A 21,106-nucleotide genomic window follows, 5' to 3' on the forward strand; every position below is an offset into this window, starting at 1 on the left:
TTCCCTTTCCACCGGTTTGGGGAACTTCTCCTGGAAAATGTTGCCCTGGTACGATGCGTGTGGCCTCGCTTCCAGAAGTACTGGGTGCCCCCCCTTCCTGGTCCCTAAAGATTAGATCTTGAAATTCCAGGAAAGTTCCCCTCTGGCCTGCACATCGACGTAGCACGTACGCATTGTACAAAGCCATCTGTATGATGTGCCCGGCCAGCTTCTTATACCACACCGCATGGCGCTGTAGGGCTTCAGGACTTGATTTGACAAGTCCATCCCTCCCATGTACCTATTGTAGTCCAGGATGCAGTCTGGTTTGGGGGTGGCCTTTCCTTCATATATCCTAAATCTGTAGGTATACCCTGATGCACTCTCGCACAGCTTATACATCTTCACGCCATACCTTGCCCTCTTACCCGGCAGGTACTCGCGGAATTGAACCCTCCCTTTAAAATGTAACAGGGACTCATCAATAGAAAAACACTTCTCGGGGGTGTATGCTTGGGAAAACCGGGCACTGAAACGGTCTAATAGGGGTCTCCGTTTATACAAACGGTCAAAACTGGGGTCATCTCGGGGTGGGCACGGCTCATTATCAGTATAATGTAAGAAGCAAAGTATTGCCTCATTTATTTATTTTTTTAGGTTCCAGTTCAGTTCTGAAGTTGCTTTGAGGGGCCCATATATTAGAAACCCCTATCAAACACCCCATTTTAGAAACTAGACCCCTCAAAGTATTCACAACAGCATTTATAAAGTTTATGAACCCTTTAGGTGTTTCACAGAAATTTAGAGCAAAGTAGAGGTGAAATTTACTTTTTTTTTTTTGTCAGAAAATCCTCTTTATACCATTTTTTTTATAACACAAAAGGTTTTATCAGAGAAACGCAACTTAATACGTATTGCCCAGATTCTGCAGTTTAGAGAAATATCCCACATGTGGCCCTAGTGCGGTAATGGACTGAAGCACCGGCTTCCGAAGCAAAGGCGCACCTAGTGGATTTTGAGGCCTCTTTTTTATTAGGCACCATGTCCGGTTTGAAGAGGTCTTGTGGTGCCAAAACATTGGAAACCCCCCAAAAGTGACCCCAATTTGGAAACTAGACCCCTTAAGGAATCCACTGTAGTTTTCTTGGGGTGCATGCAGCTTTTTGATCAGTTTTTATTCTATTTTTAGGTGGCGTGGTGACTAAAAAACAGCAATTCTACTATTGTTTTTTTATTCTTTTTTTTTTACTGCGTGCACCGTGCGCTATAAATGACATATTCACTTTAATCTGCGGGGCGATACGATTACGGCGATACCAGATGTTTATAGTTTTTTTTTATGTCTTATGGCGTTTGCACAATAAAATACGTTTTATAAACAATCATTCACTTTTTGTGTTACCTTATTCTAAGAGCCAGAACGTTTTTATTTTTCAATCAATAAAGCCGTGCAAGGACTTATTTTTTGCGTAACGAACTGTAGTTTCGATCAGCACCATTTTTCGGTACATGCGACTTTTTGATCTCTTTTTATTCCATTTTTTGGGAGGTGAAGTGACCAAACAATTGTGATTGTGGTACGGTTTATTAATATTTTTTTTTACGGCGTTCACCGTGCGGGATAAATAACAAAATAATTTTGTAGTTCAGGCCGTTACGCACGCGGCGATACCAATTATGTATAGTTTATTTGTTTGTTTATATATTTTTATTAATAATAAATGAGTGATAAGTGAAAAAGTGGGACTTTTACTTTTATTACTTTTAAAACTTTTATTTTCTTATTTTTACACATCTTTTTTGTAACTTTTTTTTTACTTTATTACTTTGTCCCACTAGGGGACATGAGGGCAGGAGGCCCTGATCGCTATTCTAATACACTGCACTACATGCGTAGTGCAGTGTATTAGAACTGTCAGCTACTCACTGACAGCAAGCATAGTGGGTCCTGACGTTGTCAGGACCCACTAGGCTTCCGTCTATGGCATAGCCGGACGCCATTGTTTGGTGTCCGGTTGCCATAGTCACCATTGCCGGCCGCTATCGTGTAGCAGGCCGGCGATGGCGGATTAACCCCTAAGAAGCCGCGATCGCTATTGAACGCGGCTTCTGAGGGGTTAATCGGCGGGGGAGCTCCGCGATCGGTCCCGGCACATTGAGCAGTGATAGTCTGCTGTCGAAAACAGCAGCTATCACAGCTCAGGAACGCGCCCCGCGCGAACGGCGCCGTGTTTACTCAATGACCTACTAATAGGTCACTGAGCGCGAACGCTACAGTTAGCATGACCTAATAGTAGGTCATGGAGCGTTAAGGGGTTAAAAACGTTTCGGCAGAAAAACCAGATTTCCTGCATGAATGGAGGAAGACAAAAACTCACTGAACAGTGCCTCGTGTGAGGATCGAACTCACGACCTTCAGATTATTAGACTGACACGCTTCCTACTGCGCTAACGAGGCAACCACCAGATGTTTGTAGACAAGCTCAAAGCGGCAAAATGAAAAAATATATATAAATTTTCTTTATTCCCACTTTTTCTTAGTCCATGACTCATTTTACTTAATAACTGCTTCCATATGGTCTAGCGGTTAGGATTCCTGGTTTTCACCCAGGTGGCCTGTGTTCGACTCCCGGTATGGGAAATAACCTTTTACTAGTCTTGCATTTTCAAAGGTTGAGCGTTATAGGATAAAAGTGCTCTTTGTGGCCATAAATTCTAACTTATCTTTGTTTACCCATTCCTCCTCTTTTCACCAGATCCTATTTGAGCTTGAAAACTCAAATAATTCCTATTGTTCCCTTCTCACTCCAAGTCAACAACCCCTTTATCCTGTCAGTTTGGCTAATTTCCCTTTTTTTAATGAACTAGTTTCGCCAATAAATAAGAAACCATCAGACTATTTCACCCAATCTGATTGGGACTTTGCTTTAATATTGTTTCTTTTTAGGCAAGATCCTATTTTGGATTTAAAGCTCAAATCATTCCCATCTCTTCTACTCACTCAAAAATGACAAGGAAATCAACAACACTTTCCTCATATATTAAAAACGTTTCGGCAGAAAAACCCGATTTCCTGCATGAATGGAGGAAGACAAAAACTCACTGAACAGTGCCTCGTGTGAGGATCGAACTCACGACCTTCAGATTATTAGACTGACACGCTTCCTACTGCGCTAATGAGGCAACCACCAGATGTTTGTAGACAAGCTCAAAGCGGCAAAATGAAAAAATATATATACATTTTCTTTATTCCCACTTTTTCTTAGTCCATGACTCATTATACTTAATAACTGCTCCCATATGGTCTAGCGGTTAAGATTCCTGGTTTTCACCCAGGTGGCCTGGGTTCGACTCCCGGTATGGGAAAAAACCTTTTACTAGTCTTGCACTTTCAAAGGTTGAGCGTTATAGGATAAAAGTGCTCTTTGTGGCCATAAATTCTATTTTATCTTTGTTTACCCATTCCTCCTCTTTTCACCAGATCCTATTTGAGCTTGAAAACTCAAATAATTCCTATTGTTCCCTTCTCACTCCAAGTCAACAACCCCTTTATCCTGTCAGTTTGGCTAATTTTCCTTTTTTTAATGAACTAGTTTCGCCAATAAATAAGAAACCATCAGACTATTTCACCCAATCTGATTGGGACTTTGCTTTAATATTGTTTCTTTTTAGGCAAGATCCTATTTTGGATTTAAAGCTCAAATCATTCCCATCTCTTCTACTCACTCAAAAATGACAAGGAAATCAACAACACTTTCCTCATATATTAAAAATGTTTCGGCAGAAAAACCCGATTTCCTGCATGAATGGAGGAAGACAAAAACTCACTGAACAGTGCCTCGTGTGTGGATCGAACTCACGACCTTCAGATTATTAGACCGACACGCTTCCTACTGCGCTAACGAGGCAACCACCAGATGTTTGTAGACAAGCTCAAAGCGGCAAAATGAAAAAAAAATATATATATTTTCTTTATTCCCACTTTTTCTTAGTCCATTACTCATTTTACTTAATAACTGCTCCCATATGGTCTAGCGGTTAGGATTTCTGGTCTTCACCCAGGTGGCCTGGGTTCGACTCCCGGTATGGGAAAAAACCTTTTACTACTCTTGCACTTTCAAAGGTTGAGCGTTATAGGATAAAAGTGCTCTTTGTGGCCATAAATTCTAACTTATCTTTGTTTACCCATTCCTCCTCTTTTCACCAGATCCTATTTGAGCTTGAAAACTCAAATAATTCCTATTGTTCCCTTCTCACTCCAAGTCAACAACCCCTTTATCCTGTCAGTTTGGCTAATTTTCCTTTTTTTAATGAACTAGTTTCGCCAATAAATAAGAAACGATCAGACTATTTCACCCAATCTGATTGGGACTTTGCTTTAATATTGTTTCTTTTTAGGCAAGATCCTATTTTGGATTTAAAGCTCAAATCATTCCCATCTCTTCTACTCACTCAAAAATGACAAGGAAATCAACAACACTTTCCTCATATATTAAAAACGTTTCGGCAGAAAAACCCGATTTCCTGCATGAATGGAGGAAGACAAAAACTCACTGAACAGTGCCTCGTGTGAGGATCGAACTCACGACCTTCAGATTATGAGACTGACACGCTTCCTACTGCGCTAACGAGGCAACCACCAGATGTTTGTAGACAAGCTCAAAGCGGCAAAATGAAAAAATATATATACATTTTCTTTATTCCCACTTTTTCTTAGTCCATGACTCATTATACTTAATAACTGCTCCCATATGGTCTAGCGGTTAGGATTCCTGGTTTTCACCCATGTGGCCCGGGTTCGACTCCCGGTATGGGAAAAAACCTTTTACTAGTCTTGCACTTTCAAAGGTTGAGCGTTATAGGATAAAAGTGCTCTTTGTGGCCATAAATTCTAACTTATCTTTGTTTACCCATTCCTCCTCTTTTCACCAGATCCTATTTGAGCTTGAAAACTCAAATAATTCCTATTTTTCCCTTCTCACTCCAAGTCAACAACCCCTTTATCCTGTCAGTTTGGCTAATTTTCCTTTTTTTAATGAACTAGTTCCGCCAATAAATAAGAAACCATCAGACTATTTCACCCAATCTGATTGGGACTTTGCTTTAATATTGTTTCTTTTTAGGCAAGATCCTATTTTGGATTTAAAGCTCAAATCATTCCCATCTCTTCTACTCACTCAAAAATGACAAGGAAATCAACAACACTTTCCTCATATATTAAAAACGTTTCGGCAGAAAAACCCGATTTCCTGCATGAATGGAGGAAGACAAAAACTCACTGAACAGTGCCTCGTGTGAGGATCGAACTCACGAACTTCAGATTATGAGACTGACACGCTTCCTACTGCGCTAACGAGGCAACCACCAGATGTTTGTAGACAAGCTCAAAGCGGCAAAATGAAAAAATATATATACATTTTCTTTATTCCCACATTTCTTAGTCCATGACTCATTATACTTAATAACTGCTCCCATATGGTCTAGCGGTTAGGATTCCTGGTTTTCACCCAGGTGGCCCGGGTTCGACTCCCGGTATGGGAAAAAACCTTTTACTAGTCTTGCACTTTCAAAGGTTGAGCGTTATAGGATAAAAGTGCTCTTTGTGGCCATAAATTCTAACTTATCTTTGTTTACCCATTCCTCCTCTTTTCACCAGATCCTATTTGAGCTTGAAAACTCAAATAATTCCTATTGTTCCCTTCTCACTCCAAGTCAACAACCCCTTTATCCTGTCAGTTTGGCTAATTTTCCTTTTTTTAATGAACTAGTTTCGCCAATAAATAAGAAACCATCAGACTATTTCACCCAATCTGATTGGGACTTTGCTTTAATATTGTTTCTTTTTAGGCAAGATCCTATTTTGGATTTAAAGCTCAAATCATTCCCATCTCTTCTACTCACTCAAAAATGACAAGGAAATCAACAACACTTTCCTCATATATTAAAAACGTTTCGGCAGAAAAACCCGATTTCCTGCATGAATGGAGGAAGACAAAAACTCACTGAACAGTGCCTCGTGTGAGGATTGAACTCACGACCTTCAGATTATGAGACTGACACGATTCCTACTGCGCTAACGAGGCAACCACCAGATGTTTGTAGACAAGCGCAAAGCGGCAAAATAAAAAAATATATATACATTTTCTTTATTCCCACTTTTTCTTAGTCCATGACTCATTATACTTAATAACTGCTCCCATATGGTCTAGCGGTTAGGATTCCTGGTTTTCACCCAGGTGGCCCGGGTTCGACTCCCGGTATGGGAAAAAAACCTTTTACTAGTCTTGCACTTTCAAAGGTTGAGCGTTATAGGATAAAAGTGCTCTTTGTGGCCATAAATTCTAACTTATCTTTGTTTACCCATTCCTCCTCTTTTCACCAGATCCTATTTGAGCTTGAAAACTCAAATAATTCCTATTGTTCCCTTCTCACTCCAAGTCAACAACCCCTTTATCCTGTCAGTTTGGCTAATTTTCCTTTTTTTAATGAACTAGTTCCGCCAATAAATAAGAAACCATCAGACTATTTCACCCAATCTGATTGGGACTTTGCTTTAATATTGTTTCTTTTTAGGCAAGATCCTATTTTGGATTTAAAGCTCAAATCATTCCCATCTCTTCTACTCACTCAAAAATGACAAGGAAATCAACAACACTTTCCTCATATATTAAAAACGTTTAGGCAGAAAAACCCGATTTCCTGCATGAATGGAGGAAGACAAAAACTCACTGAACAGTGCCTCGTGTGAGGATCGAACTCACGACCTTCAGATTATGAGACTGACACGCTTCCTACTGCGCTAACGAGGCAACCACCAGATGTTTGTAGACAAGCTCAAAGCGGCAAAATGAAAAAATATATATACATTTTCTTTATTCCCACATTTCTTAGTCCATGACTCATTATACTTAATAACTGCTCCCATATGGTCTAGCGGTTAGGATTCCTGGTTTTCACCCAGGTGGCCCGGGTTCGACTCCCGGTATGGGAAAAAACCTTTTACTAGTCTTGCACTTTCAAAGGTTGAGCGTTATAGGATAAAAGTGCTCTTTGTGGCCATAAATTCTAACTTATCTTTGTTTACCCATTCCTCCTCTTTTCACCAGATCCTATTTGAGCTTGAAAACTCAAATAATTCCTATTGTTCCCTTCTCACTCCAAGTCAACAACCCCTTTATCCTGTCAGTTTGGCTAATTTTCCTTTTTTTAATGAACTAGTTTCGCCAATAAATAAGAAACCATCAGACTATTTCACCCAATCTGATTGGGACTTTGCTTTAATATTGTTTCTTTTTAGGCAAGATCCTATTTTGGATTTAAAGCTCAAATCATTCCCATCTCTTCTACTCACTCAAAAATGACAAGGAAATCAACAACACTTTCCTCATATATTAAAAATGTTTCGGCAGAAAAACCCGATTTCCTGCATGAATGGAGGAAGACAAAAACTCACTGAACAGTGCCTCGTGTGTGGATCGAACTCACGACCTTCAGATTATTAGACTGACACGCTTCCTACTGCGCTAACGGGGCAACCACCAGATGTTTGTAGACAAGCTCAAAGCGGCAAAATGAAAAAATATATATACATTTTCTTTATTCCCACTTTTTCTTAGTCCATGACTCATTATACTTAATAACTGCTCCCATATGGTCTAGCGGTTAGGATTCCTGGTTTTCACCCAGGTGGCCCGGGTTTGACTCCCGGTATGGGAAAGAACCTTTTACTAGTCTTGCACTTTCAAAGGTTGAGCGTTATAGGATAAAAGTGCTCTTTGTGGCCATAAATTCTAACTTATCTTTGTTTACCCATTCCTCCTCTTTTCACCAGATCCTATTTGAGCTTGAAAACTCAAATAATTCCTATTGTTCCATTCTCACTCCAAGTCAACAACCCCTTTATCCTGTCAGTTTGGCTAATTTTCCTTTTTTTAATGAACTAGTTTCGCCAATAAATAAGAAACCATCAGACTATTTCACCCAATCTGATTGGGACTTTGCTTTAATATTGTTTCTTTTTAGGCAAGATCCTATTTTGGATTTAAAGCTCAAATCATTCCCATCTCTTCTACTCACTCAAAAATGACAAGGAAATCAACAACACTTTCCTCATATATTAAAAACGTTTCGGCAGAAAAACCCGATTTCCTGCATGAATGGAGGAAGACAAAAACTCACTGAACAGTGCCTTGTGTGAGGATCAAACTCTCGACCTTCAGATTATGAGACTGACACGCTTCCTACTGCGCTAACGAGGCAACCACCAGATGTTTGTAGACAAGCTCAAAGCGGCAAAATGAAAAAATATATATATATTTTCTTTATTCCCACTTTTTCTTAGTCCATGACTCATTGTACTTAATAACTGCTCCCATATGGTCTAGCGGTTAGGATTCCTGGTTTTCACCCAGGTGTCCTGGGTTTGACTCCCGGTATGGGAAAAAGCCTTTTACTAGTCTTGCACTTTCAAAGGTTGAGCGTTATAGGATAAAAGTGCTCTTTGTGGCCATAAATTCTAACTTATCTTTGTTTACCCATTCCTCCTCTTTTCACCAGATCCTATTTGATCTTGAAAACTCAAATAATTCCTATTGTTCCCTTCTCACTCCAAGTCAACAACCCCTTTATCCTGTCAGTTTGGCTAATTTTCCTTTTTTTAATGAACTAGTTTCGCCAATAAATAAGAAACCATCAGACTATTTCACCCAATCTGATTGGGACTTTGCTTTAATATTGTTTCTTTTTAGGCAAGATCCTATTTTGGATTTAAAGCTCAAATCATTCCCATCTCTTCTACTCACTCAAAAATGACAAGGAAATCAACAACACTTTCCTCATATATTAAAAACGTTTCGGCAGAAAAACCCGATTTCCTGCATGAATGGAGGAAGACAAAAACTCACTGAACAGTGCCTTGTGTGAGGATCAAACTCACGACCTTCAGATTATGAGACTGACACGCTTCCTACTGCGCTAACGAGGCAACCACCAGATGTTTGTAGACAAGCTCAAAGCGGCAAAATGAAAAAAAATATATATATTTTCTTTATTCCCACTTTTTCTTAGTCCATGACTCATTATACTTAATAACTGCTCCCATATGGTCTAGCGGTTAGGATTCCTGGTTTTCACCCAGGTGTCCTGCGTTTGACTCCCGGTATGGGAAAAAGCCTTTTACTAGTCTTGCACTTTCAAAGGTTGAGCGTTATAGGATAAAAGTGCTCTTTGTGGCCATAAATTCTAACTTATCTTTGTTTACCCATTCCTCCTCTTTTCACCAGATCCTATTTGAGCTTGAAAACTCAAATAATTCCTATTGTTCCCTTCTCACTCCAAGTCAACAACCCCTTTATCCTGTCAGTTTGGCTAATTTTCCTTTTTTTAATGAACTAGTTTCACCAATAAATAAGAAACCATCAGACTATTTCACCCAATCTGATTGGGACTTTGCTTTAATATTGTTTCTTTTTAGGCAAGATCCTATTTTGGATTTAAAGCTCAAATCATTCCCATCTCTTCTACTCACTCAAAAATGACAAGGAAATCAACAACACTTTCCTCATATATTAAAAACGTTTCGGCAGAAAAACCCGATTTCCTGCATGAATGGAGGAAGACAAAAACTCACTGAACAGTGCCTTGTGTGAGGATCAAACTCACGACCTTCAGATTATGAGACTGACACGCTTCCTACTGCACTAACGAGGCAACCACCAGATGTTTGTAGACAAGCTCAAAGCGGCAAAATGAAAAAATATATATACATTTTCTTTATTCCCACTTTTTCTTAGTCCATGACTCATTATACTTAAGAACTGCTCCCATATGGTCTAGCGGTTAGGATTCCTGGTTTTCACCCAGGTGGCCCGGGTTCGACTCCCGGTATGGGAAAGAACCTTTTACTAGTCTTGCACTTTCAAAGGTTGAGCGTTATAGGATAAAAGTGCTCTTTGTGGCCATAAATTCTAACTTATCTTTGTTTACCCATTCCTCCTCTTTTCACCAGATCCTATTTGAGCTTGAAAACTCAAATAATTCCTATTGTTCCCTTCTCACTCCAAGTCAACAACCCCTTTATCCTGTCAGTTTGGCTAATTTTCCTTTTTTTAATGAACTAGTTTCACCAATAAATAAGAAACCATCAGACTATTTCACCCAATCTGATTGGGACTTTGCTTTAATATTGTTTCTTTTTAGGCAAGATCCTATTTTGGATTTAAAGCTCAAATCATTCCCATCTCTTCTACTCACTCAAAAATGACAAGGAAATCAACAACACTTTCCTCATATATTAAAAACGTTTCGGCAGAAAAACCCGATTTCCTGCATGAATGGAGGAAGACAAAAACTCACTGATCAGTGCCTTGTGTGAGGATCAAACTCACGACCTTCAGATTATGAGACTGACACGCTTCCTACTGTGCTAACGAGGTAACCACCAGATGTTTGTAGACAAGCTCAAAGCGGCAAAATGAAAAAATATATATACATTTTCTTTATTCCCACTTTTTCTTAGTCCATGACTCATTATACTTAATAACTGCTCCCATATGGTCTAGCGGTTAGGATTCCTGGTTTTCACCCAGGTGTCCTGGGTTTGACTCCCGGTATGGGAAAGAACCTTTTACTAGTCCTGCACTTTCAAAGGTTGAGCGTTATAGGATAAAAGTGCTCTTTGTGGCCATAAATTCTAACTTATCTTTGTTTACCCATTCCTCCTCTTTTCACCAGATCCTATTTGATCTTGAAAACTCAAATAATTCCTATTGTTCCCTTCTCACTCCAAGTCAACAACCCCTTTATCCTGTCAGTTTGGCTAATTTTCCTTTTTTTAATGAACTAGTTTCGCCAATAAATAAGAAACCATCAGACTATTTCACCCAATCTGATTGGGACTTTGCTTTAATATTGTTTCTTTTTAGGCAAGATCCTATTTTGGATTTAAAGCTCAAATCATTCCCATCTCTTCTACTCACTCAAAAATGACAAGGAAATCAACAACACTTTCCTCATATATTAAAAACGTTTCGGCAGAAAAACCCGATTTCCTGCATGAATGGAGGAAGACAAAAACTCACTGAACAGTGCCTTGTGTGAGGATCAAACTCACGACCTTCAGATTATGAGACTGACACGCTTCCTACTGCGCTAACGAGGCAACCACCAGATGTTTGTAGACAAGCTCAAAGCGGCAAAATGAAAAAAAATATATATATTTTCTTTATTCCCACTTTTTCTTAGTCCATGACTCATTATACTTAATAACTGCTCCCATATGGTCTAGCGGTTAGGATTCCTGGTTTTCACCCAGGTGTCCTGGGTTTGACTCCCGGTATGGGAAAAAACCTTTTACTAGTCTTGCACTTTCAAAGGTTGAGCGTTATAGGATAAAAGTGCTCTTTGTGGCCATAAATTCTAACTTATCTTTGTTTACCCATTCCTCCTCTTTTCACCAGATCCTATTTGAGCTTGAAAACTCAAATAATTCCTATTGTTCCCTTCTCACTCCAAGTCAACAACCCCTTTATCCTGTCAGTTTGGCTAATTTTCCTTTTTTTAATTAACTAGTTTCGCCAATAAATAAGAAACCATCAGACTATTTCACCCAATCTGATTGGGACTTTGCTTTAATATTGTTTCTTTTTAGGCAAGATCCTATTTTGGATTTAAAGCTCAAATCATTCCCATCTCTTCTACTCACTCAAAAATGACAAGGAAATCAACAACACTTTCCTCATATTAAAAACGTTTCGGCAGAAAAACCCGATTTCCTGCATGAATGGAGGAAGACAAAAACTCACTGAACAGTGCCTTGTGTGAGGATCGAACTCACAACCTTCAGATTATGAGACTGACACGCTTCCTACTGCGCTAACGGGGCAACCACCAGATGTTTGTAGACAAGCTCAAAGCGGCAAAATGAAAAAATATATATACATTTTCTTTATTCCCACTTTTTCTTAGTCCATGACTCATTATACTTAATAACTGCTCCCATATGGTCTAGCGGTTAGGATTCCTGGTTTTCACCCAGGTGGCCCGGGTTTGACTCCCGGTATGGGAAAGAACCTTTTACTAGTCTTGCACTTTCAAAGGTTGAGCGTTATAGGATAAAAGTGCTCTTTGTGGCCATAAATTCTAACTTATCTTTGTTTACCCATTCCTCCTCTTTTCACCAGATCCTATTTGAGCTTGAAAACTCAAATAATTCCTATTGTTCCCTTCTCACTCCAAGTCAACAACCCCTTTATCCTGTCAGTTTGGCTAATTTTCCTTTTTTTAATGAACTAGTTTCACCAATAAATAAGAAACCATCAGACTATTTCACCCAATCTGATTGGGACTTTGCTTTAATATTGTTTCTTTTTAGGCAAGATCCTATTTTGGATTTAAAGCTCAAATCATTCCCATCTATTCTACTCACTCAAAAATGACAAGGAAATCAACAACACTTTCCTCATATATTAAAAACGTTTCGGCAGAAAAACCCGATTTCCTGCATGAATGGAGGAAGACAAAAACTCACTGAACAGTGCCTTGTGTGAGGATCAAACTCACAACCTTCAGATTATGAGACTGACACGCTTCCTACTGCGCTAACGAGGCAACCACCAGATGTTTGTAGACAAGCTCAAAGCGGCAAAATGAAAAAAAAAATATATATTTTCTTTATTCCCACTTTTTCTTAGTCCATGACTCATTATACTTAATAACTGCTCCCATATGGTCTAGCGGTTAGGATTCCTGGTTTTCACCCAGGTGTCCTGGGTTTGACTCCCGGTATGGGAAAAAACCTTTTACTAGTCTTGCACTTTCAAAGGTTGAGCGTTATAGGATAAAAGTGCTCTTTGTGGCCATAAATTCTAACTTATCTTTGTTTACCCATTCCTCCTCTTTTCACCAGATCCTATTTGAGCTTGAAAACTCAAATAATTCCTATTGTTCCCTTCTCACTCCAAGTCAACAACCCCTTTATCCTGTCAGTTTGGCTAATTTTCCTTTTTTTAATGAACTAGTTTCACCAATAAATAAGAAACCATCAGACTATTTCACCCAATCTGATTGGGACTTTGCTTTAATATTGTTTCTTTTTAGGCAAGATCCTATTTTGGATTTAAAGCTCAAATCATTCCCATCTCTTCTACTCACTCAAAAATGACAAGGAAATCAACAACACTTTCCTCATATATTAAAAACGTTTCGGCAGAAAAACCCGATTTCCTGCATGAATGGAGGAAGACAAAAACTCACTGATCAGTGCCTTGTGTGAGGATCGAACTCACGACCTTCAGATTATGAGACTGACACGCTTCCTACTGTGCTAACGAGGTAACCACCAGATGTTTGTAGACAAGCTCAAAGCGGCAAAATGAAAAAATATATATACATTTTCTTTATTCCCACTTTTTCTTAGTCCATGACTCATTATACTTAATAACTGCTCCCATATGGTCTAGCGGTTAGGATTCCTGGTTTTCACCCAGGTGGCCCGGGTTTGACTCCCGGTATGGGAAAGAACCTTTTACTAGTCTTGCACTTTCAAAGGTTGAGCGTTATAGGATAAAAGTGCTCTTTGTGGCCATAAATTCTAACTTATCTTTGTTTACCCATTCCTCCTCTTTTCACCAGATCCTATTTGAGCTTGAAAACTCAAATAATTCCTATTGTTCCCTTCTCACTCCAAGTCAACAACCCCTTTATCCTGTCAGTTTGGCTAATTTTCCTTTTTTTAATGAACTAGTTTCGCCAATAAATAAGAAACCATCAGACTATTTCACCCAATCTGATTGGGACTTTGCTTTAATATTGTTTCTTTTTAGGCAAGATCCTATTTTGGATTTAAAGCTCAAATCATTCCCATCTCTTCTACTCACTCAAAAATGACAAGGAAATCAACAACACTTTCCTCATATATTAAAAACGTTTCGGCAGAAAAACCCGATTTCCTGCATGAATGGAGGAAGACAAAAACTCACTGAACAGTGCCTTGTGTGAGGATCGAACTCACGACCTTCAGATTATGAGACTGACACGCTTCCTACTGCGCTAACGGGGCAACCACCAGATGTTTGTAGACAAGCTCAAAGCGGCAAAATGAAAAAATATATATACATTTTCTTTATTCCCACTTTTTCTTAGTCCATGACTCATTATACTTAATAACTGCTCCCATATGGTCTAGCGGTTAGGATTCCTGGTTTTCACCCAGGTGGCCCGGGTTTGACTCCCGGTATGGGAAAGAACCTTTTACTAGTCTTGCACTTTCAAAGGTTGAGCGTTATAGGATAAAAGTGCTCTTTGTGGCCATAAATTCTAACTTATCTTTGTTTACCCATTCCTCCTCTTTTCACCAGATCCTATTTGAGCTTGAAAACTCAAATAATTCCTATTGTTCCATTCTCACTCCAAGTCAACAACCCCTTTATCCTGTCAGTTTGGCTAATTTTCCTTTTTTTAATGAACTAGTTTCGCCAATAAATAAGAAACCATCAGACTATTTCACCCAATCTGATTGGGACTTTGCTTTAATATTGTTTCTTTTTAGGCAAGATCCTATTTTGGATTTAAAGCTCAAATCATTCCCATCTCTTCTACTCACTCAAAAATGACAAGGAAATCAACAACACTTTCCTCATATATTAAAAACGTTTCGGCAGAAAAACCCGATTTCCTGCATGAATGGAGGAAGACAAAAACTCACTGAACAGTGCCTTGTGTGAGGATCAAACTCACAACCTTCAGATTATGAGACTGACACGCTTCCTACTGCGCTAACGAGGCAACCACCAGATGTTTGTAGACAAGCTCAAAGCGGCAAAATGAAAAAAAAAATATATATTTTCTTTATTCCCACTTTTTCTTAGTCCATGACTCATTGTACTTAATAACTGCTCCCATATGGTCTAGCGGTTAGGATTCCTGGTTTTCACCCAGGTGTCCTGGGTTTGACTCCCGGTATGGGAAAAAACCTTTTACTAGTCTTGCACTTTCAAAGGTTGAGCGTTATAGGATAAAAGTGCTCTTTGTGGCCATAAATTCTAACTTATCTTTGTTTACCCATTCCTCCTCTTTTCACCAGATCCTATTTGAGCTTGAAAACTCAAATAATTCCTATTGTTCCCTTCTCACTCCAAGTCAACAACCCCTTTATCCTGTCAGTTTGGCTAATTTTCCTTTTTTTAATGAACTAGTTTCACCAATAAATAAGAAACCATCAGACTATTTCACCCAATCTGATTGGGACTTTGCTTTAATATTGTTTCTTTTTAGGCAAGATCCTATTTTGGATTTAAAGCTCAAATCATTCCCATCTCTTCTACTCACTCAAAAATGACAAGGAAATCAACAACACTTTCCTCATATATTAAAAACGTTTCGGCAGAAAAACCCGATTTCCTGCATGAATGGAGGAAGACAAAAACTCACTGATCAGTGCCTTGTGTGAGGATCGAACTCACGACCTTCAGATTATGAGACTGACACGCTTCCTACTGCGCTAACGAGGCAACCACCAGATGTTTGTAGACAAGCTCAAAGCGGCAAAATGAAAAAATATATATACATTTTCTTTATTCCCACTTTTTCTTAGTCCATGACTCATTATACTTAATAACTGCTCCCATATGGTCTAGCGGTTAGGATTCCTGGTTTTCACCCAGGTGGCCCGGGTTCGACTCCCGGTATGGGAAAGAACCTTTTACTAGTCTTGCACTTTCAAAGGTTGAGCGTTATAGGATAAAAGTGCTCTTTGTGGCCATAAATTCTAACTTATCTTTGTTTACCCATTCCTCCTCTTTTCACCAGATCCTATTTGAGCTTGAAAACTCAAATAATTCCTATTGTTCCCTTCTCACTCCAAGTCAACAACCCCTTTATCCTGTCAGTTTGGCTAATTTTCCTTTTTTTAATGAACTAGTTTCACCAATAAATAAGAAACCATCAGACTATTTCACCCAATCTGATTGGGACTTTGCTTTAATATTGTTTCTTTTTAGGCAAGATCCTATTTTGGATTTAAAGCTCAAATCATTCCCATCTCTTCTACTCACTCAAAAATGACAAGGAAATCAACAACACTTTCCTCATATATTAAAAACGTTTCGGCAGAAAAACCCGATTTCCTGCATGAATGGAGGAAGACAAAAACTCACTGATCATTGCCTTGTGTGAGGATCGAACTCACGACCTTCAGATTATGAGACTGACACGCTTCCTACTGTGCTAACGAGGTAACCACCAGATGTTTGTAAACAAGCTCAAAGCGGCAAAATGAAAAAATATATATACATTTTCTTTATTCCCACTTTTTCTTAGTCCATGACTCATTATACTTAATAACTGCTCCCATATGGTCTAGCGGTTAGGATTCCTGGTTTTCGCCCGGGTTCGACTCCCGGTATGGGAAAGAACCTTTTACTAGTCTTGCACTTTCAAAGGTTGAGCGTTATAGGATAAAAGTGCTCTTTGTGGCCATAAATTCTAACTTATCTTTGTTTACCCATTCCTCCTCTTTTCACCAGATCCTATTTGAGCTTGAAAACTCAAATAATTCCTATTGTTCCCTTCTCACTCCAAGTCAACAACCCCTTTATCCTGTCAGTTTGGCTAATTTTCCTTTTTTTAATGAACTAGTTTCGCCAATAAATAAGAAACCATCAGACTACTTCACCCAATCTGATTGGGACTTTGCTTTAATATTGTTTCTTTTTAGGCAAGATCCTATTTTGGATTTAAAGCTCAAATCATTCCCATCTCTTCTACTCACTCAAAAATGACAAGGAAATCAACAACACTTTCCTCATATATAAAAAATGTTTCGGCAGAAAAACCCGATTTCCTGCATGAATGGAGGAAGACAAAAACTCACTGAATAGTGCCTCGTGTGTGGATCTAACTCACGACCTTCAGAGTATTAGACTGACACGCTTCCTACTGCGCTAACGAGGCAACCACCAGATGTTTGTAGACAAGCTCAAAGCGGCAAAATGAAAAAAAATATATATACATTTTCTTTATTCCCACTTTTTCTTAGTCCATGACTCATTATACTTAAGAACTGCTCCCATATGGTCTAGCGGTTAGGATTCCTGGTTTTCACCCAGGTGTCCTGGTTTTGACTCCCGGTATGGGAAAAAACCTTTTACTAGTCTTGCACTTTCAAAGGTTGAGCGTTATAGGATAAAAGTGCTCTTTGTGGCCATAAATTCTAACTTATCTTTGTTTACCCATTCCTCCTCTTTTCACCAGATCCTATTTGAGCTTGAAAACTCAAATAATTCCTATTGTTCCCTTCTCACTCCAAGTCAACAACCCCTTTATCCTGTCAGTTTGGCTAATTTTCCTTTTTTTAATGAACTAGTTTCGCCAATAAATAAGAAACCATCAGACTACTTCACCCAATCTGATTGGGACTTTGCTTTAATATTGTTTCTTTTTAGGCAAGATCCTATTTTGGATTTAAAGCTCAAATCATTCCCATCTCTTCTACTCACTCAAAAATGACAAGGAAATCAACAACACTTTCCTCATATATAAAAAATGTTTCGGCAGAAAAACCCGATTTCCTGCATGAATGGAGGAAGACAAAAACTCACTGAATAGTGCCTCGTGTGTGGATCTAACTCACGACCTTCAGAGTATTAGACTGACACGCTTCCTACTGCGCTAACGAGGCAACCACCAGATGTTTGTAGACAAGCTCAAAGCGGCAAAATGAAAAAAAAAATATATATTTTCTTTATTCCCACTTTTTCTTAGTCCATGACTCATTATACTTAATAACTGCTCCCATATGGTCTAGCGGTTAGGATTCCTGGTTTTCACCCAGGTGTCCTGGTTTTGACTCCCGGTATGGGAAAAAACCTTTTACTAGTCTTGCACTTTCAAAGGTTGAGCGTTATAGGATAAAAGTGCTCTTTGTGGCCATAAATTCTAACTTATCTTTGTTTACCCATTCCTCCTCTTTTCACCAGATCCTATTTGAGCTTGAAAACTCAAATAATTCCTATTGTTCCCTTCTCACTCCAAGTCAACAACCCCTTTATCCTGTCAGTTTGGCTAATTTTCCTTTTTTTAATGAACTAGTTTCGCCAATAAATAAGAAACCATCAGACTATTTCACCCAATCTGATTGGGACTTTGCTTTAATATTGTTTCTTTTTAGGCAAGATCCTATTTTGGATTTAAAGCTCAAATCATTCCCATCTCTTCTACTCACTCAAAAATGACAAGGAAATCAACAACACTTTCCTCATATATTAAAAACGTTTCGGCAGAAAAACCCGATTTCCTGCATGAATGGAGGAAGACAAAAACTCACTGAACAGTGCCTTGTGTGAGGATCAAACTCACGACCTTCAGATTATGAGACTGACACGCTTCCTACTGCGCTAACGAGGCAACCACCAGATGTTTGTAGACAAGCTCAAAGCGGCAAAATGAAAAAAAAAATATATATTTTCTTTATTCCCACTTTTTCTTAGTCCATGACTCATTATACTTAATACCTGCTCCCATATGGTCTAGCGGTTAGGATTCCTGGTTTTCACCCAGGTGTCCTGGGTTTGACTCCCGGTATGGGAAAAAACCTTTTACTAGTCTTGCACTTTCAAAGGTTGAGCGTTATAGGATAAAAGTGCTCTTTGTGGCCATAAATTCTAACTTATCTTTGTTTACCCATTCCTCCTCTTTTCACCAGATCCTATTTGAGCTTGAAAACTCAAATAATTCCTATTGTTCCCTTCTCACTCCAAGTCAACAACCCCTTTATCCTGTCAGTTTGGCTAATTTTCCTTTTTTTAATGAACTAGTTTCGCCAATAAATAAGAAACCATCAGACTATTTCACCCAATCTGATTGGGACTTTGCTTTAATATTGTTTCTTTTTAGGCAAGATCCTATTTTGGATTTAAAGCTCAAATCATTCCCATCTCTTCTACTCACTCAAAAATGACAAGGAAATCAACAACACTTTCCTCATATATTAAAAACGTTTCGGCAGAAAAACCCGATTTCCTGCATGAATGGAGGAAGACAAAAACTCACTGAACAGTGCCTTGTGTGAGGATCGAACTCACAACCTTCAGATTATGAGACTGACACGCTTCCTACTGCGCTAACGGGGCAACCACCAGATGTTTGTAGACAAGCTCAAAGCGGCAAAATGAAAAAATATATATACATTTTCTTTATTCCCACTTTTTCTTAGTCCATGACTCATTATACTTAATAACTGCTCCCATATGGTCTAGCGGTTAGGATTCCTGGTTTTCACCCAGGTGGCCCGGGTTTGACTCCCGGTATGGGAAAGAACCTTTTACTAGTCTTGCACTTTCAAAGGTTGAGCGTTATAGGATAAAAGTGCTCTTTGTGGCCATAAATTCTAACTTATCTTTGTTTACCCATTCCTCCTCTTTTCACCAGATCCTATTTGAGCTTGAAAACTCAAATAATTCCTATTGTTCCCTTCTCACTCCAAGTCAACAACCCCTTTATCCTGTCAGTTTGGCTAATTTTCCTTTTTTTAATGAACTAGTTTCGCCAATAAATAAGAAACCATCAGACTATTTCACCCAATCTGATTGGGACTTTGCTTTAATATTGTTTCTTTTTAGGCAAGATCCTATTTTGGATTTAAAGCTCAAATCATTCCCATCTCTTCTACTCACTCAAAAATGACAAGGAAATCAACAACACTTTCCTCATATATTAAAAACGTTTCGGCAGAAAAACCCGATTTCCTGCATGAATGGAGGAAGACAAAAACTCACTGAACAGTGCCTTGTGTGAGGATCAAACTCACGACCTTCAGATTATGAGACTGACACGCTTCCTACTGCGCTAACGAGGCAACCACCAGATGTTTGTAGACAAGCTCAAAGCGGCAAAATGAAAAAAAAAATATATATTTTCTTTATTCCCACTTTTTCTTAGTCCATGACTCATTATACTTAATACCTGCTCCCATATGGTCTAGCGGTTAGGATTCCTGGTTTTCACCCAGGTGTCCTGGGTTTGACTCCCGGTATGGGAAAAAACCTTTTACTAGTCTTGCACTTTCAAAGGTTGAGCGTTATAGGATAAAAGTGCTCTTTGTGGCCATAAATTCTAACTTATCTTTGTTTACCCATTCCTCCTCTTTTCACCAGATCCTATTTGAGCTTGAAAACTCAAATAATTCCTATTGTTCCCTTCTCACTCCAAGTCAACAACCCCTTTATCCTGTCAGTTTGGCTAATTTTCCTTTTTTTAATGAACTAGTTTCGCCAATAAATAAGAAACCATCAGACTATTTCACCCAATCTGATTGGGACTTTGCTTTAATATTGTTTCTTTTTAGGCAAGATCCTATTTTGGATTTAAAGCTCAAATCATTCCCATCTCTTCTACTCACTCAAAAATGACAAGGAAATCAACAACACTTTCCTCATATATTAAAAACGTTTCGGCAGAAAAACCCGATTTCCTGCATGAATGGAGGAAGACAAAAACTCACTGAACAGTGCCTTGTGTGAGGATCGAACTCACAACCTTCAGATTATGAGACTGACACGCTTCCTACTGCGCTAACGGGGCAACCACCAGATGTTTGTAGACAAGCTCAAAGCGGCAAAATGAAAAAATATATATACATTTTCTTTATTCCCACTTTTTCTTAGTCCATGACTCATTATACTTAATAACTGCTCCCATATGGTCTAGCGGTTAGGATTCCTGGTTTTCACCCAGGTGGCCCGGGTTTGACTCCCGGTATGGGAAAGAACCTTTTACTAGTCTTGCACTTTCAAAGGTTGAGCGTTATAGGATAAAAGTGCTCTTTGTGGCCATAAATTCTAACTTATCTTTGTTTACCCATTCCTCCTCTTTTCACCAGATCCTATTTGAGCTTGAAAACTCAAATAATTCCTATTGTTCCCTTCTCACTCCAAGTCAACAACCCCTTTATCCTGTCAGTTTGGCTAATTTTCCTTTTTTTAATGAACTAGTTTCACCAATAAATAAGAAACCATCAGACTATTTCACCCAATCTGATTGGGACTTTGCTTTAATATTGTTTCTTTTTAGGCAAGATCCTATTTTGGATTTAAAGCTCAAATCATTCCCATCTCTTCTACTCACTCAAAAATGA

The 21,106-nt window shown here is 38.8% G+C and overlaps 15 non-coding genes across 15 annotated transcripts; 13 read left to right on the forward strand and 2 right to left on the reverse strand.

Moving 5' to 3' along the window:
* The first annotated feature begins 3,273 nt into the window (after positions 1 to 3,273).
* On the forward strand, positions 3,274 to 3,345 carry TRNAE-UUC (transfer RNA glutamic acid (anticodon UUC)). Its single transcript has one exon. It is a non-coding gene; the product is annotated as a tRNA-Glu (tRNA).
* Positions 3,346 to 4,540: 1,195 nt separating this feature from the next.
* Positions 4,541 to 4,613, reverse strand: TRNAM-CAU (transfer RNA methionine (anticodon CAU)). The gene has a single exon. It is a non-coding gene; the product is annotated as a tRNA-Met (tRNA).
* Positions 4,614 to 4,724: 111 nt separating this feature from the next.
* On the forward strand, positions 4,725 to 4,796 carry TRNAE-UUC (transfer RNA glutamic acid (anticodon UUC)). The gene has a single exon. It is a non-coding gene; the product is annotated as a tRNA-Glu (tRNA).
* Positions 4,797 to 5,448: 652 nt separating this feature from the next.
* TRNAE-UUC (transfer RNA glutamic acid (anticodon UUC)) lies at positions 5,449 to 5,520 on the forward strand. The gene has a single exon. It is a non-coding gene; the product is annotated as a tRNA-Glu (tRNA).
* A 653-nt stretch (positions 5,521 to 6,173) lies between these two features.
* TRNAE-UUC (transfer RNA glutamic acid (anticodon UUC)) lies at positions 6,174 to 6,245 on the forward strand. Its single transcript has one exon. It is a non-coding gene; the product is annotated as a tRNA-Glu (tRNA).
* A 470-nt stretch (positions 6,246 to 6,715) lies between these two features.
* TRNAM-CAU (transfer RNA methionine (anticodon CAU)) lies at positions 6,716 to 6,788 on the reverse strand. The gene has a single exon. It is a non-coding gene; the product is annotated as a tRNA-Met (tRNA).
* Positions 6,789 to 6,898: 110 nt separating this feature from the next.
* Positions 6,899 to 6,970, forward strand: TRNAE-UUC (transfer RNA glutamic acid (anticodon UUC)). Its single transcript has one exon. It is a non-coding gene; the product is annotated as a tRNA-Glu (tRNA).
* A 653-nt stretch (positions 6,971 to 7,623) lies between these two features.
* On the forward strand, positions 7,624 to 7,695 carry TRNAE-UUC (transfer RNA glutamic acid (anticodon UUC)). The gene has a single exon. It is a non-coding gene; the product is annotated as a tRNA-Glu (tRNA).
* Positions 7,696 to 9,798: 2,103 nt separating this feature from the next.
* TRNAE-UUC (transfer RNA glutamic acid (anticodon UUC)) lies at positions 9,799 to 9,870 on the forward strand. Its single transcript has one exon. It is a non-coding gene; the product is annotated as a tRNA-Glu (tRNA).
* A 2,101-nt stretch (positions 9,871 to 11,971) lies between these two features.
* TRNAE-UUC (transfer RNA glutamic acid (anticodon UUC)) lies at positions 11,972 to 12,043 on the forward strand. Its single transcript has one exon. It is a non-coding gene; the product is annotated as a tRNA-Glu (tRNA).
* Positions 12,044 to 13,421: 1,378 nt separating this feature from the next.
* On the forward strand, positions 13,422 to 13,493 carry TRNAE-UUC (transfer RNA glutamic acid (anticodon UUC)). Its single transcript has one exon. It is a non-coding gene; the product is annotated as a tRNA-Glu (tRNA).
* A 653-nt stretch (positions 13,494 to 14,146) lies between these two features.
* TRNAE-UUC (transfer RNA glutamic acid (anticodon UUC)) lies at positions 14,147 to 14,218 on the forward strand. The gene has a single exon. It is a non-coding gene; the product is annotated as a tRNA-Glu (tRNA).
* Positions 14,219 to 15,596: 1,378 nt separating this feature from the next.
* Positions 15,597 to 15,668, forward strand: TRNAE-UUC (transfer RNA glutamic acid (anticodon UUC)). Its single transcript has one exon. It is a non-coding gene; the product is annotated as a tRNA-Glu (tRNA).
* A 3,546-nt stretch (positions 15,669 to 19,214) lies between these two features.
* Positions 19,215 to 19,286, forward strand: TRNAE-UUC (transfer RNA glutamic acid (anticodon UUC)). The gene has a single exon. It is a non-coding gene; the product is annotated as a tRNA-Glu (tRNA).
* Positions 19,287 to 20,664: 1,378 nt separating this feature from the next.
* On the forward strand, positions 20,665 to 20,736 carry TRNAE-UUC (transfer RNA glutamic acid (anticodon UUC)). The gene has a single exon. It is a non-coding gene; the product is annotated as a tRNA-Glu (tRNA).
* The last annotated feature ends 370 nt before the right edge of the window (positions 20,737 to 21,106 follow it).

Source organism: Rhinoderma darwinii, chromosome 3 (assembly GCF_050947455.1).
Source record: "Rhinoderma darwinii isolate aRhiDar2 chromosome 3, aRhiDar2.hap1, whole genome shotgun sequence".
Taxonomy (NCBI): Eukaryota; Metazoa; Chordata; class Amphibia; order Anura; family Rhinodermatidae; genus Rhinoderma; species Rhinoderma darwinii.